This window comes from Balaenoptera musculus, chromosome 2 (genome assembly GCF_009873245.2).
Source record: "Balaenoptera musculus isolate JJ_BM4_2016_0621 chromosome 2, mBalMus1.pri.v3, whole genome shotgun sequence".
Classification (NCBI taxonomy): Eukaryota; Metazoa; Chordata; class Mammalia; order Artiodactyla; family Balaenopteridae; genus Balaenoptera; species Balaenoptera musculus.
Window position 1 is genome coordinate 174,458,087 of NC_045786.1, and position 15,445 is coordinate 174,473,531.

Below are 15,445 nucleotides of genomic sequence, written 5' to 3' on the forward strand. Positions count from 1 at the left end.
GCACCGTCTTCGCGTGCAAGGCATCCATTTGGTCCCTTCCGCTTCCTTGTCCCAGGTCCAGTCGGGGTGTGTCCCCCTCACCTCCAGCAAGCAATCCCTGGGCCCCAGCAGGTGCCTGGGACGTCCCGTCAGCCCTCACGTCCAGGGACCAGCCCTGCAGGATGGTCCCCCCACCTCACACACACACACGTCAGACCCCAGTCACAAGGCTCGGTTGTCACCTGGGCTTCTGACCGACCGTCTGTAGATCAGAGTGTCCGTGACCCCCTCCTCAGGTTCAATTAATTTGCTAAAGCGGCTCACAGAACTCAGGGAAACATGGTGCGTCCTAGGTTACCAGATTAGTCCAAAAGGGGTGTGAAAATTCATGGAGGGAAACCTCACTAAAAGGGGGTCAGGCGGCCAGAGGGGGCGCCCTCATCACGGACCACTCACGTCAGTGCAGCTCCCGGGCGGACACTGCAGGCCGCCGCTGCGCTGTTGCCCTTTGCAGATACCGTGTGTTTCTCCAAGCTGAAGCTTTGTGGTGACCTTGCGTCGCGCACGTCCATTGGCACTGTTTTCCCGGCAGCATTTGCTCACTTTGTGTCTCTATGTCACGTTTTGGTAATTCTCTCAGTATTGCAAACTTTATTATTATTACCGTATTTGTTATGGTGACCTGTGATCTTTGAAGTTACGTTGTCATTGTTTTGGGGTGCCTTGAACTGCACCCACGTCAGCCGGCAACCTTGGTGGATGCACGTGCCAGTGTTCTGACTGCTCCGCCGACCGGCCGTCCCCCCCTTCCCCCGCTTCTCCCCCCAGGGCCTCCCCATCCCCTGCGGCATGACAGCACGAAATCAGACCAATTAATCCCCCTACAAAGGCCCCTAAGAGTTCAAGTGAAAGGAAGAGTCGCATCTCTCTGCAAGCCACACCCCGCAGGGACCTGCCCTGCAGCCCGACACCACCCCCTGCACGGCTCAGAAAGGCTCAGCCTGGCGCCCGGGTCACCCTGGGTCCCTTCTACCCTGTCCCTCGTCCTCCACACCGCCCTTTATCCCCGGAGCAGTGGCCTGCCCTGTGACAGCTCAGAGTGGCCCGAGGCCGTGAGAGGCAAGGCCTGGGTCTGGCGTGCAGTTACCAGCGGCCTGGCGGGCATGCCGGGTGGCCTGCTGCCACCCTCCCGGGGCTGAGTCCCAGGGGGGAAGCAGCCACTCCCCGCAGTGACCGGGCCCAGGCAGGAGCGTGTCCACGGCGGGCGTGTGGAGCCGCGGCGTCCGGGGAGGAAGGCCCGAGCTGGGTCTCTGAGCTCGGGGGGCCGTTTGGGCTTAGCCGAGGATGTGCCCCGTTCTTCTCCTCGGTTCCCATCCCCACCGGGAGGGCTTCTTCGGGGCCTCTCCCTCCCCGCGCCTCTCCCCGTGTCCCAGGTGCGGCTCTTCTCCCTGCTCTGTTCTCCAGCCTCCTGTTGACAAAAACATTCATCCATAGTCAACCTAAGAAAAAATGGAAAATTTTATTCGAGCCAACCTGAGGATTCTAACGCGGGGGACAGACTTTCAGAAGCTCTGAGGACTGTCCCTCCCCGTAGAGGTCAAAGCACAGTTGTATATGTTTTTGAGACAAAGGGTTACACGTCAAGGTAACGTGTGGACACTTTACAGAGTCCAGCAAGGGGAGTGGTGGGTCATCGTGACCCCTTGCGGGATTGAGAAAGGAACGTTATCTCCTAAGGAGTGACCTTGCTGGCGCCAGGGGAAACGGCCTTTTTGGCGAGCGGGCATTCCTGTGTCTCGTGGGGTGGGGTGGGGGGATGTCTAGTTAGTGTGTGATGCAGACACACAGGGCGCGCAGAAGGGGGCCAACGGCAGAGAAAATTTTACGTTACAGTTTTCTTTTCTTGCCTTAAAAATCACCTTATGTCATCATTCCCGCCTGGCGGCCCTCAGTCTGCACTGAGCCATTTGAGCCGGTGCCCCCGGCCCCCGTACAGGGGCTGCCGCCCCACGTGCTGTCCACGGGCCCGCCCGCTGCCCACTGGCCACGGGAGCCTCTCGGAGCCTCAGGGCTCTCATCTGACACACAGGGGCGTCCCAGGCCGAAGGAGTCGTGTTCGTGAGGGTGTCCCGCAGTGCCTGGCCCCTCGGGTGGGTTTGTTAAAGGGGGCGAAGCTGAGGGAGCCTGTGGCCCCCCGGTGTCTGCCAGGGCCTCAGGCGAGAGGGGGGCGTGCTTTTCCCAGAGGACTGGTGGGGGGCTGCCTCCCCGGCGCCCACCGAACCTTCAGGACCCGCGGCTGCTCTGCCCCCATGGAGTCCCCACGTGTCTGTCTGCAGAGGCCGGGCCCTCAGACCGCTGCTCGAGACCCGTGAGGGCGGAGGTGACAACCAGGGACGAAAGCCTGCCCCAGTGGGCGGGCTGAGTGGAGGGGGGTCCCCATCTGCCACCGGAAGGCCAGCTACCACGTGGCCACCGGTTCTCCGCCGGCCGCTCCCCACACCGTACATGAGTGTGTGGACGTGACTGTCCCCGTAACGCTTCATTTGCGGGGACAGCTGGGCCACATTTGGCCCCTGAGTCATGGTTTGCGGCCCCTGGTCTAGGCCCGTGGTTCTCAGACTTGTGCTTGCGTCGTTGTCCCCCCACGGGGGCATCGGAGCATAGATTGTCGGGGTCCACCCCCGGGTTTCTGAGTCAGGCCGTCTGGCAAGTGTGCGTTTCCAAGTTCCAGGTGAGGCTCTAGACCAGGGCTGGCTTTGAGAGCCCTGCTCCGGAAGACGGGTACGAGTGCCGGGTGGGCAGGGAGCAAGTAGATGGGGCTGTGGGTGCATCGGGACCAGCCTGGAGCTTCCAAGCCCCAGACATGCCTCGCCCACTGTGATCCCGCTGTCTGGGCTGGGGCCGGGCCTCATATTTTATAAATGCCCCAGGAGGGGTTCTGACCATGAGCACCCCTGCGCCGGGTGCAGGGACTGGCTCTAGCAAGGGTGTGGACGGGAAGAGAGAGAGAAAAGAGGGTACGAGGGATCCCTGGGGGTCCAAGAAACAAGTTCCTCTGAACAACTTGAGAAGTAAAACAGATAAAGGCAGGGGTTGGGGTGACCTTGAGGAGAACTGATGGCCCTGCCCAGGTCCTCCAAACCCCCCTCCCAGTCTGGGCACCACTGGCAAGGCTTGACCAGCGGAGGAGCCTTGAGGGATCCTGGAAGCTCTTTACTCCAGGGAGAGGGTCTGGGACAGCTCCCTGCCCCCAGGGAGAGAGAGAGGATTGGGGACAGCTCCCTGCCCCAGGGAGAGGGCTCCACATGTCATCCCCCCAACCACAGAGTCGGGGAGCCCAATCCCTGTGGGAGGAGCCAGATCGGCCGGCAGGGGCACGATGGGCACTGAAGCAGCCCTCCAGGGGTCGTTTGTCCCCTCTGCTCCACGACCGGGGGTCAGGTTGCCCAGGGCCTTCATCTTGCTCAGGGTCTGGGCACCCCCCAACACACACACTCAAGCCCTGGTGTTGGCATGTGGACCCCACCTTCACCCCTGACTCTCCTGGCTTCCCTTTTCCTGGCTTCACAGCTGCAATGCCAAGCTCAGGCTGGGCCTCGGTCTCCCTGCTTCCATTCCGAGACACCTTGTTGCCATGACTTTAAATGTCATCCCTGTGCTCTTGACTCTAGAATATACAGCTGTTGTTTCCTTTGGGCTTTCCAGGTGGCATCTCAAACATAAGGCACCCAGTATGGCCCCAGTTCCTGCCCCAGGCTTTCTGGACTTGGGAAAGAACATCTCCATCAGAGGTGCTGCTCTGGTCCAAACCTGAGTCGTCCCTGTTTTTTTTTTTAGTGTTCCAATAAAACTTTATTGGAGATGGGGATATATGTATATGTATAACTGATTCACTTTGTTGTAAAGCAGAAACTAACACACCATTGTAAAGCAATTATACTCCAATAAAAATGTTAAAAAAAAAAAAAACTTTATTGGGGGACTCCCCTGGTGGTGCAGTGGTTAAGAATCTGCCTGCCAATGCAGGGGACACAGGTTCGGGCTCTGGTCCGGGAAGATCCTATGTGCCGCGGAGCAAGAAAGCCCGTGCGCCACAACTACTGAGCCTGTGAGCCACAACTACTGAAGCCTACGCACCTAGAGCCCGTGCTCTGCAACAAGAGAAGCCACCGCAATGAGAAGCCCACGCACTGCAATGAAGAGTAGACCCCACTCGCCACAACTAGAGAAAGCCCACGCACAGCAACAAAGACCCAGTGCAGCCAAATATAAATAAATAAATAAGTAAATAAATTTACTAAAAAAAAAACTTTATTGGAACTGGCCCAAGTGGTGGGTCAGATTTGGTCCATGGGTCACTGTTTTCCACTTTCGCATTAATCCATTGTCCAGTGGTGTGTTTTTAAAAAAATTTTATAGTGATTTTTATTTTTATACAATTTTATTTTATTGTATTTTTAAATAAATTTATTTATTTATTTATTTTTGGCTGCGTTGGGTCTCCACTGCTGTGCACCAGCCCTCTCCAGCTGCGGCGAGCGGGGGCCACTCCTCGCCACGGTGCGCGGGCCTCTCACTGTGGTAGCTTCCCTTGCTGCGGAGCACGGACTCTAGGCGCACGGGCCTCAGCATCTGTGGTGCACAGGCCTAGCTGCTCCGCAGCATGTGGGATCCCCCTGGACCAGGGCTCGAACCCGTGTCCCCTGCATTGGCAGGTGGATTCCCAACCACTGCGCCACCAGGGAAGTCCCTTTTATACAATTTTAAAGGTCACTTTCCATTTACAGTTATTACAAAATATTGGCTATATTCCCCCAAATATATGGAACACTTCGCGAATTTGCGTGTCATCTTTGTGCAGAGACCACGGTAATCTTCTCTGTATTGTTTCAGTCTTCGTATATGTGCTGCCAGAGCGAGCACGAGTTGTCCCTGAGTCTTGTCTTTGCCTCACACCCCAAGCTTCAAAACATGCTCCCGGGATGACCACGTCTCACTTCCTCCCCAGCCACTGTCACCCTTCTGCGGGACCCTGACCGCACAGCCCTCAGCGGCTCTCCTGACCCCTCCTGTCTGCCTCTGTCCTCACAGCAGAGCTTAAGACGCACCAGCCAGCCCTCTGGGGGCTGACAGTCACATTTAGGGTTAAACCCAGGGTATTTACCTGGCCTCACGGCCCCTCAGCCAGCATCTGACCTCCTGGGCATTGTTCAGACTCCCAGGCTTGTGCCTGCCTGGGGGCCTGGCACCTGCCTCTTTCTGCCTGGCATGCTTACTCTCTGCTTAGGCTCTGCTCAAACATCAGCCTTCAGAGAGACTGTCCCTTGCCACCCTGTTGGGAACAGGACCATCTATCACTCTGCCCCCTGCTGTTCCTCACAACACTTGTCATCACCTGACACTGGGGGAGGGTCGTCTGTTGCTGCCCCTCCCCACTAGAAGGTGTGCTCCAGGAGGACAGGGGCTGAGTCCCCAGGGCCTAGAGAAGCACCTGGCACACAGCAGCACCCACACACGTGTCACATAAACAGTTATGTAAGAGAACATTTAGACATAGGTAACCATAAGCAAAAATACAATCAAAGCAGAACAGTGAAGAAGGCTGGCAGAGGAGCTGAGCTGCCTAAAGACGGTGTCTGCAAATGACATTCAGTCACACACCCTGAAAGAGAAGCCACTGTTACGATATCACCAGAAAAGCCCTGCCCGACATACAAACTTGGTTTCCTGGGACTTACGGTTAACCAGTGGGTTGTAAAGGAACAGCTTCCCAAGGTGAATTGTGGCTCATACAGACAGAGGAGCACGTATGAAAGAGTCTATTTACCCCACAGGCAGGGGCCCAGGCAGGTGTTAGGACCCGCTCCGGGGAGAAGCCCAATGACAGACACACATATAAAGCAGGAACGGTGATGTGAATGGGCAAACAGATGCAAAACTGGGCTTTCTGAGTGGAGGGGCTGAACTGTGTCTCCCCCTGTATTAACACAGTGAAGCCCTGACTCTTCAGCATCTCAGAATGTGACTGGCTGTATTTGGAGACAGGACCTTGAAAGAGATGATTAGGTGAAAATTTAAAAAAATGTGGCCATTAGGGTGGGTCCTAATCCAATCTGACTGGTGTTCTTTTAAGAAGAGGAAATTTTTTCACTCAAAGAGACAGATGTGTGTGCAGAGAGCCATCCACTCACCAAGGAGAGGCCTCAGAAGAAACCCACCCTGCTCAGCTTGACCTGGAACTTCCAGCCTCCGGAGCTGTGAGAAAATAAACTTCTGTTGTTTAAACCACCCAGTCTGTGGTACTTTGTTGTGACAGCCTGAGCAGATTAACACAAACACTCACTGGACAGGTTCATTTGCTTGTGTGTAGACAAGAATTACTTTTGCATTGTTGTCAGTTATCAAAAATAACTTCTGTCAATGAAAAAAATTAATCAACAATCAATCTAAGAAACAGGTGGAAAATTTTATTTGAACCAACCTGAGGATTATAATCTGGGAGACAGTCTTTCATAAAGCTCTGAGGACTGTTCTGTCTGTTAGAGGTCAAAACACAGTTATGTAAGTTTTTTTGAGAAAAAAGGTTATATGTCAAAGGACATATTGACAGTTTACACAATTCAGATCTGCATGTTCAAAGTGAGTAGTGGGTCATCATGACCCCTTACAGGATTAAGACGGAAGCTTATCTCCTAAGAAGTTAAGAATGTGGTGGGTCATTTTGACCTTTACAAGATTAAGAAGGAATGTTATCTACTAAGGAGGTCTGGTTAATGCAGATGCACAATGCACACTATGGGGGAGGGAGGAAACCCAAACAGGCAGAGAAAATTTTTATGTTTAAATTTTTCTTGTCTTGCCATAAAATATGAATTTTATTTCATCAATTTCCCCCTTTTGATCATTAATCTTTTGATAGAAAGCATTAGGTGGTCAAATATTTGGTCCCTCAATATCAGGGCGGCTGCTTACCTGCCCTGAGTCCATCATGTCCCTCAATGTTGGGTCTTAGTAAACCCAGTTCTTTCTTTCCCTTTAGGGGTTGCACTAGTAAGATATTTGGCAAGGACTAATGGTGAATTCCAATTTGTCCAATAGGACTTATGCCAATTTTACCTTGCATGTGCATTGTGCATGTTCATTAATTTATAGAGAACTATAGGTGTGAGCAATAGTTTCAAGTTGTTTAGATATCATCTTAATGGAAGTAGGTGATACACAGACCGAAAGACAAGAAACTATCACTTTATTTTTTTTATTTTTTATTTTTTGTTTTTGGGGTTTTTTAAATTTATTGATTAATTGATTTATTTTTGGCTGTGTTGGGTCTTCCTTTCTGTGCGAGGGCTTTCTCTGGTTGCGGCAAGTGGGGGCCACTCTTCATCGCGGTGCGTGGGCCTCTCACTATCGTGGCCTCTCTTGTTGCGGAGCACAGGCTCCAGACGCGCAGGCTCAGTATTTGTGGCTCACGGGCCCAGTTGCTCCGCGGCACGTGGGATCTTCCTGGACCAGGGCTCGAACCCGTGTGCCCTGCATTGGCAGGCAGATTCTCAACCACTGCGCCACCAGGGGAGCCCTATCACTTTATTTTTAAAAAATATTTATTTATTTATTTATTTAGCCTGCTCCAGGTCTTAGTTGCGGCATGCAGACTTCTTAGTTGCAGCATGCAAACTCTCAGTTGCGGCATGCATGCGGGATCTAGTTCCCTGACCAGGGATCAAACCCAGGCCCCTTGCATTGGGAGCCCTGAGTCTTAGCTACTGGACCACCAGGGAAGTCCCAAGAAACTATCACTTTCTATGTTATACAAACTGTAATCAAAATTGACAATAACAGTAATAATGTCATTAGTAAAGGTTTAAGCAAAGATTCTGCTAAACCATACCATTTTCCTAGTATCTCCTCTAAATTGGGAAGAGGATTCGTCAGAGCTGAAATTTGATTCTTCATATGTATCTTAAGATGAGTTATGTTAGAAGACTCATCAGGTATAAAAACCCAATATTCAGTATGCGTCATAACACAAGTTCCCTCTTGGAAAGCAGTTAGAGAATATTTAGGGCTATACGATTCTGCAGGACTGATTTTCTCATCATGAAGACTTCTGAATCAAGCAAGCTAATGGCTTGATTACTACCATTCAAAGCTTGCTGAGTGAATTTTGTTAAAGCATCTGTGGTTAATGTTATATTCTATTCCAAGTGAAGGAACAAATATTGCCACCAAATGGTCATACCATTGGAAAATTGATCAAACCCGTTGTGCTCACATTACAGGCAGATCAGCAGGGACTGTCTCCAAAACTACCCATAGGTGACCTTGAGCCCAAGGGAGAAGTACATTGGGTTCATAAGCAAAAGTGTGAACAATTATCAAAGTAATTGGTATACAAGCCTGGTCTTGCATACCATCTTGGGTCAGGCGTCTACTTCAGATGTTTGTTGTCTTCTCATGCTGGTCTGGTAGTGCTGGTCTTAGTTAGTTGAAGTAGCGTGTCAGAAACAGGAGCTGTAGTCCATTCAAGAGAGGAGGACTGATGGGTCCCTTCCAACCTGGCTGTAAAGAATCCTTTATCTGATGCCTTTTCCAGTATGCGTAATCTCCTGATCGAAGTTCATGGGGCATCCGATCTTCATCCAAAGATAGATTATTGTGATAAGATTCAGAAACAAACTTAGAATGTCCTTTTAATATAATTCAGTTAAACTTTACGTTAATGTAACATAGCAACAAGGAGCCATCTGGGAAGTGATTCTTATGTAGTAAATACAAAACAAAAACAAAAACACCCTTAAAGACAACAACACTAGAACTTAATGTTCACTGAAATGTAATATTTTTCTTTCTAAAGTTACCTTCATTTCTACCAGATATAGCCAAATTAAGACTAATTAATTTGCAAAATAGTCTGGTTTCCATAAACTTGGCCTGATTATTTCCATAAGTGTAATTGATCATACGGGTTCTTACAATATGGCTGTGCTGGAACTTTTTATAAAGAATCTCAAATTGAACTTTTAAAAGACCTCTCAAGGCCAGGAAAGCCTTGCCAAGGTCTTGTCATCAGATTCTGCCTGTAATAGCTATAGATTTGGGTGGATTCCTTTCTTCTAGAGGTCCCACAAATATCTTGAGATTCTTGCACCTGTCAGGAGGTGGCCTTCCTTGTTCACCTGGAAAGGCTGCTGGGAACTTAAGAGTTTCCAGTTTCTGGAGGGATCAGGTAGAGAGAAAAGATAAATGTTTCAGTTCTAATTACAAAGGTATAATTTACCAAATTTAAGTCATAAGTAGCTTAAGGGGAAGGGTTTCCTTATATCTGGAAAACACAGATTAAAAACCAGTAATATTCCAGACAAAAACCCAAAAAATTATAACCATACTCATCAGGTTGCTCAGTCTATGTGACTAATCCTTAATCTTCTTTTAACAGCTTTATGAAGTCACCAGGTTAAAGAATTCTTTAATTTCTTACCCAGCTCAGCAGTATGACCTGAAAAGGATCAGAAACCTGTACTTGTCCAAAAGTCCTTTATATGAATCTTCTTGAAGATGGAGCATTTTTGCAAAAGCATCTGAGTAAAACAATAACTATCTATAAATGACAAAAGACTTTAAAAGGCATGGTTAAAGATCTGATTACAATGCAATTGACAAACTTGGTTACTGTTGTGACATACAACATTTTAAGATGTTAACTAGAATTATAACTGATAACATTTTATCAGGATATACCCGATTTTTAGGAGTTCCATATAATTTCTTTTTTTAAAATAAATATTTATTATTTATTTATATTTTGGCTGCGTCGGGTCTTCGTTGCTGCACGCGGGCTTTCTCTAGTTGCGGTGAACAGGGGCTACTCTTCGTTGCAGTGTGCGGGCTTCTCATTGGGTTGGCTTGCCTTTGTTTAGGAGCACAGGCTCTAAGTGTGCGGGCTTCAGTACTTGTGGCACGTGGGCTCAGTAGTTGTGGCTCGTGGATTCTAGAGTGCAGGCTCAGTAGTTGTGGCGCACGGGCTTAGTTGCTCCGCAGCATGTGGGATCTTCCCGGACCAGGGCTTGAACCTGTGTCCCCTGCATTGGCAGGCGGATTCTTAACCCCTGCACCACCAGGGACATCCCCGTATAATTTCTAGACTATCTGTTTTAATAAAATTTACCCAAACAATATAACCTAAGAAGGTTTATCACTCATTTGATGATGCTTCCCTTGTTATTTAACATACCAAATAAGCCTAATTAGTTTAATACGCTTCTTTGATAAGAAGAGCAAACAATTCTCTTGAGGTGTTCTGGGGGCCCTTGGGAAACCTCAAAGTTAGTCAGAGGTCAGACAAACTTCAATTAGAATTTGATCTTTGTCAAAAATATCAAAAAGTCTTTAAAAACCCTTGGTCAAATAGGATCATAGGTCTCTGTGAAACAATACTTATTCACTTAACCAAGTGACAATAAAAGATTTCAAAGGCATATACATAAAGGTACAATAGATTAATTAAAAGGTAAAGGAACTTTACAGTCTGTTATCAAAAGCAGATTGATATTCTAAGAAAACTTTGTTCTCTTAACAAAGAGAAAATCATACTCCATTTTTACGCCAGCCTTTTTTTTTTTTTCTTTTTCTCGCCGCACAGCTTGCGGGGTCTTAGTTCCCCAACCGGGGATTGAACTCACGGCCCCAGCAGTGAGAGTGCCAAGTCCTAACCACTGAACCACCAGGGAATTCCCACCAGCTTTTTTTTTTTTTTTCATTTATTTATTTATTTATTTATTTATTTATTTATGGCTGTGTTGGGTCTTCGTTTCTGCGTGAGGGCTTTCTCTAGTTGCGGCAAGTGGGGACCACTCTTCATCGCGGTGCGCGGGCCTCTCACTATCGCAGCCTCTCCCGTTGCGGAGCACAGGCTCCAGACGCGCAGGCTCAGCAATTGTGGCTCACGGGCTTAGTCGCTCCGCGGCATGTGGGATCCTCCCAGACCAGGGCTCGAACGCGTGTCCCCTGCATTGGCAGGCAGATTCTCAACCACTGCGCCACCAGGGAAGCCCCCCACCAGCTTATTTTTAATAACAAAATTCATTTACTCAAATTCAATCTAATCTTAGTCCTGACCACTGTAGAATTCCTTTATTTTTAAAAATTAATTAATTAATTATTTATTTGGCTGCATCTGGTCTTAGTTGTGGCACACGGGATCTTTGTTGCGGCATGCAGGATCTTTTGTTGTGGTGCGCGGGTTCTTCATTGTGGTGCGTGGGCTCCTCTCTAGTTGTGGCACTGGGGCTCCAGAGCACACGGGCTCAGTAGTTGTGGCACGTGGGCTTACTTGCTCTGCGGCATGTGGGATCTTAGTTCTCTGACCAGCGATCGAACCTGCGTCCCCTGCATTGGAAGGTGGATTCTTAACCACTGGACCACCAAGGAAGTCCCTAGAATTCCCTTCTAAAGATCTTTTTTTCCCCCCCGCAAACCTTCTACAACTTTCTATATCCATATTAATTTGTGCTTTATTTTCTTTACCATTTAGAAATAACCAGCTTTAGGACAAAATTACTTTCTTTTCCCTTACAAAAACACATTTCCATTTCTTTTACCTTCTTTTGCCTTGCATACAGTAGTGCTTTCCTTATTAATTTTTGATTACATATTTTAATTACAATTTTAACCTTAGTTTTAAAACCTTAAAAAACCTTAGTGAAAACCAAGAAGAAGTTAATTATGAACTATTTATCATACCAGCATTTCCTGATTGGCAAATTTAAGAACATAGTCTAGAAACTAATTTCTTTCCTCAGTGGGATACAAGACCTGTCCAATGAACAAAACATCTTTAGTTTTTCTCTAATAAGAAGACAAAAGTAAGGGCTTCCCTGGTGGTGCAAGTGTTAAGAATCCACCTGCCAATTCAGGGGACACGGGTTCGAGCCCTGGTCCGGAAAGATCCCACGTGCCGCGGAGCAACTAAGCCCATGCGCCACAGCTACTGAGCCTGCGCTCTAGAGCCCACGAGCCACAACTATTGAAGCCCGTGCGCCTAGAGCCTGTGCTCCGCAACAAGAGAAGCCACTGCAATGAGAAGCCCACCCACCGCAATGAAGAGTAGCCCCTGCTCGCCTCAACTAGAGAAAGCCCATGTGCAGCAATGAAGACCTAATGCAGCCAAAAATAAAATAAATAAATTAAAAAAAAAAAGACAAAAGTAGGTAAACTTAGACTTGTTTAGCAATGAATGTTTCAGTATCTTATTTGGAAATGATATGGATATTCAATGAATTCCCATCACTTAATTTAGCAGTTTCAAGTTACCAAAAATCTGGAGAAACTATTTTTAAGTAGACCGTCCTAAAACATACTTATTCCTAAAGAATTCACCTAGAAACTCTTATTTACATTTAATTTACTTAAAAGTTTCATCATATCAAGTTATTTTTCTTGCTGACAAATTTTGCAACAGGAATAAGATTTTTGTTTTTAAAGGAACTAAATTTTTAAAAAAAATTTATTTATTTTTGGCTGCGTTGGGTCTTTGTTGCTGCGAGCGGGCTTTCTCTAGTTGTGGCGAGTGGGGGCTAGTCTTCGTTGCGGTGCGCGGGCTTCTCACTGCGGTGGCTTCTCTTGTTGCGGAGCACGGGCTCTAGGTGCGCGTGCTTCAGTAGTTGTGGCACGCAGGCTCAGTAGTTGTGGCTTGCGGTCTCTAGAGTGCAGGCTCAGTAGTTGTGACACAAGGGCTTAGTCGCTCCACGGTGTGTGGGATCTTCCCGGACCAGGGCTTGAACCCGTGTCCCCGGCATTGGCAGGCGGATTCTTAACCACTGTACCACCAGGGAAGTCCCAACAGGAAATAGATCTTATTTGACTTTTAGTAAACCTGGGTATAATAAAAGTATTATACTTAATGTTGATGACCCTAAAGACATGTCTATATTAATTAAACCAACAAACTTGAGCTTGTTTTCATTCATTAAAAATTAATCTGGATAACGTGATCCTGAAATTCATTTGGGTTAGTTTATTTTATATTTTTGAGTGTTTATAGAACCGCTTAATGCCCTTTAAGCCAGTTAAATAGAGCTCTTTTACTAGTTAGATTTGGCAACACCACACATCTACAACACACACACACACATATATATAGATACAACACACAAACAGACACAGAGACCCCATAGTTCCCATTCCAAAAGTTCATCCATGAATCAGGTACAATAGTACAAAATCCATCAGTTACATACAACACAGGGAATATAGCCAATATTTTATAATAACTGTCAATGAAAAAGCAATCAGTTGATCTAAGAAAGAAATGGAAAATTTTATTTGAGCCAAATTTGAGGACTCTAACCTGGGAAGAGCATCTCAGAAAGCTCTGAGAACTCTTCTGCCCATTAGAAGTCAAGGCACAGTTGTATAAATTTTTTGAGACAGGAGGCTCTATACATCAAATGACGTATTATTGACAGTTTACATAATCCAGATCTAAGCGTCATCCTGGTGAGTCATGTGACCCCTTACAAGATCAAGAAGCAATGTTACCATTTGAGGAGTTGTCTTGTCGATGCTGGGAGAAAGTTCCTCTTTATGGTTGAGCAGGTATTCCTGCTGATGGGGGAGGGGGAGGTCTGGTCGGTGCCTAATGCAGACACACAATGCACGGTGCGGGGAGTGAGGAGGCCAAAGGGCAGAGAAGAGGTTTTATGTTCAAATTTTTCTTGTCTTGCCATAAAATATGAATTTTGTTTCACATAACTATAAATAGAGCATAACTTTTAAAAACTGTGAATCACTATATTGTACACCTATAACATATAGTATCTACATCAACTATATTGCAATAAAAAAAATAATAATAAAAGGTAAAGTTACCCCCGCAAAAAATCTCATCAGTTACAAAAGGGGTTGGCTTCAAATTGGGTTTCTGGCAGATGGAACAAATCAAGGTCACCTGTTTAGATGGCTAAACCCTTTTTACTAATATACAGGGAGAAGACATTTGTATCTGTCCTTGACAAGTCAAGTTCCAAATTACCTATCCCTCCCCTCCCTCTTGTTTTTTCTTAGGTTAAGAGTTACTGTCCTGAAATTTGCATTTTTAGAAGACGGCCTGGATCAGAGTTCCCAGAGAGGACCAGGTAGAACACTTACATCTGAAAGGCATAGGAGAAAAGCAAGTTCCTCTTAGGAAGATTTTGTTCCCTTAAGGCCAGAATTATTTTTACCCTTGTCTTGCCAGAAAATAGGAATTTTTTTTTTTTTTTTAGGGAGGTGAGGGTCGCAGAGGACATCTCCCTCCAGTGGGACAGGCTCCCCACATTTTGAGTATGGAGACCCTTTTGAGACATTTTTTAAAAAATTAATTAATTAATTAATTAATTTTTGGCTGTGTTGGGTCTTCGTTTCTGTGCGAGGGCTTTCTCCAGTTGCGGCAAGCGGGGGCCACTCTTCATCGCGGTGCGCGGGCCTCTCACTATCGCGGCCTCTCTTGTTGCGGAGCACAGGCTCCAGACGCGCAGGCTCAGTAGCTGTGGCTCACGGGCCCAGTTGCTCCGCGGCATGTGGGATCTTCCCAGACCAGGGCTCGAACCCGTGTGCCCTGCATTGGCAGGCAGATTCTCAACCACTGCGCCACCAGGGAAGCCCAGAAAATAGGAATTTTATTTCATCACTTCCATGGAATCAAAATCAAGTACGGGAAGGGCTCTCTCTGGAGAGGAATCAGTTTTCCAGCAAACCACGTCGTGGTCCCTGTCGTTTCCCCAGCCCGCCACCGCCGCCAGTCAGGGTACAGGGCCTTGGTGTGCTGGCACCCAGGGAGGGAAACACGGACTCAATGCATCTGAGATGAAGCCAGCAGCTTGTTCCTCCCGGTACCCTGCATCCCCCTTCCCTTCCCTCCGTAGGCTCTCCTGGGACTGAAGGTGGTGGGCTCTATCTAGCCCTGGAGGGGGTCCCCTCGGGCCCTTCTGGACGGTGTGAGTGGGCCGGCTGGGGTCTCTGCCTGCCCCCGCCATCCCAGACACTGGACATCGAGGGCATGGTCAACAGTGCTGGATCTGCTGGAGCGCCGGGGCCTGGGGGGACTGCCTGGGAGGGGAGGGCGACCCCGCTCCGCATGGGGGGTCCTCGGGCACCGCCGTCCGGGAGGCACCTGGCCTTTGAGCCACAATTCACAGCTACTCGAAACGCCCCGGCCCGCTGCACTGAAATCGGATCGCCTGAGATGGCTCGGGACCTGTCCCCGATCCCCCAACCCGGGACCGGACCCGCCCCGCCCCTCCCCCCTCCCCCTCCCCCTCCCCTCCCCATCCTGGGACAGGCCCCGACCCTCCGGCGCGTATCCGCCCCCAGGCAGGTCCCTCCACACCCCCCGCAGGTCCCGCCCTCCCCCGCCCCGCCCCCGGCAGGCTCCGCCCCTCCCCCCGGCTGCCCTCTGCGCGCCCCGCCGCCTCCGTCAGTCCCCCCGGTC

General features: G+C 48.5%; 1 non-coding gene across 1 annotated transcript; it reads right to left on the bottom strand.

The window, feature by feature from the left end:
* Positions 1–4,795: 4,795 nt before the first annotated feature.
* Positions 4,796–4,902, bottom strand: LOC118891396. The gene has a single exon (XR_005018979.1). It is a non-coding gene; the product is annotated as a U6 spliceosomal RNA (small nuclear RNA).
* Positions 4,903–15,445: the final 10,543 nt, after the last annotated feature.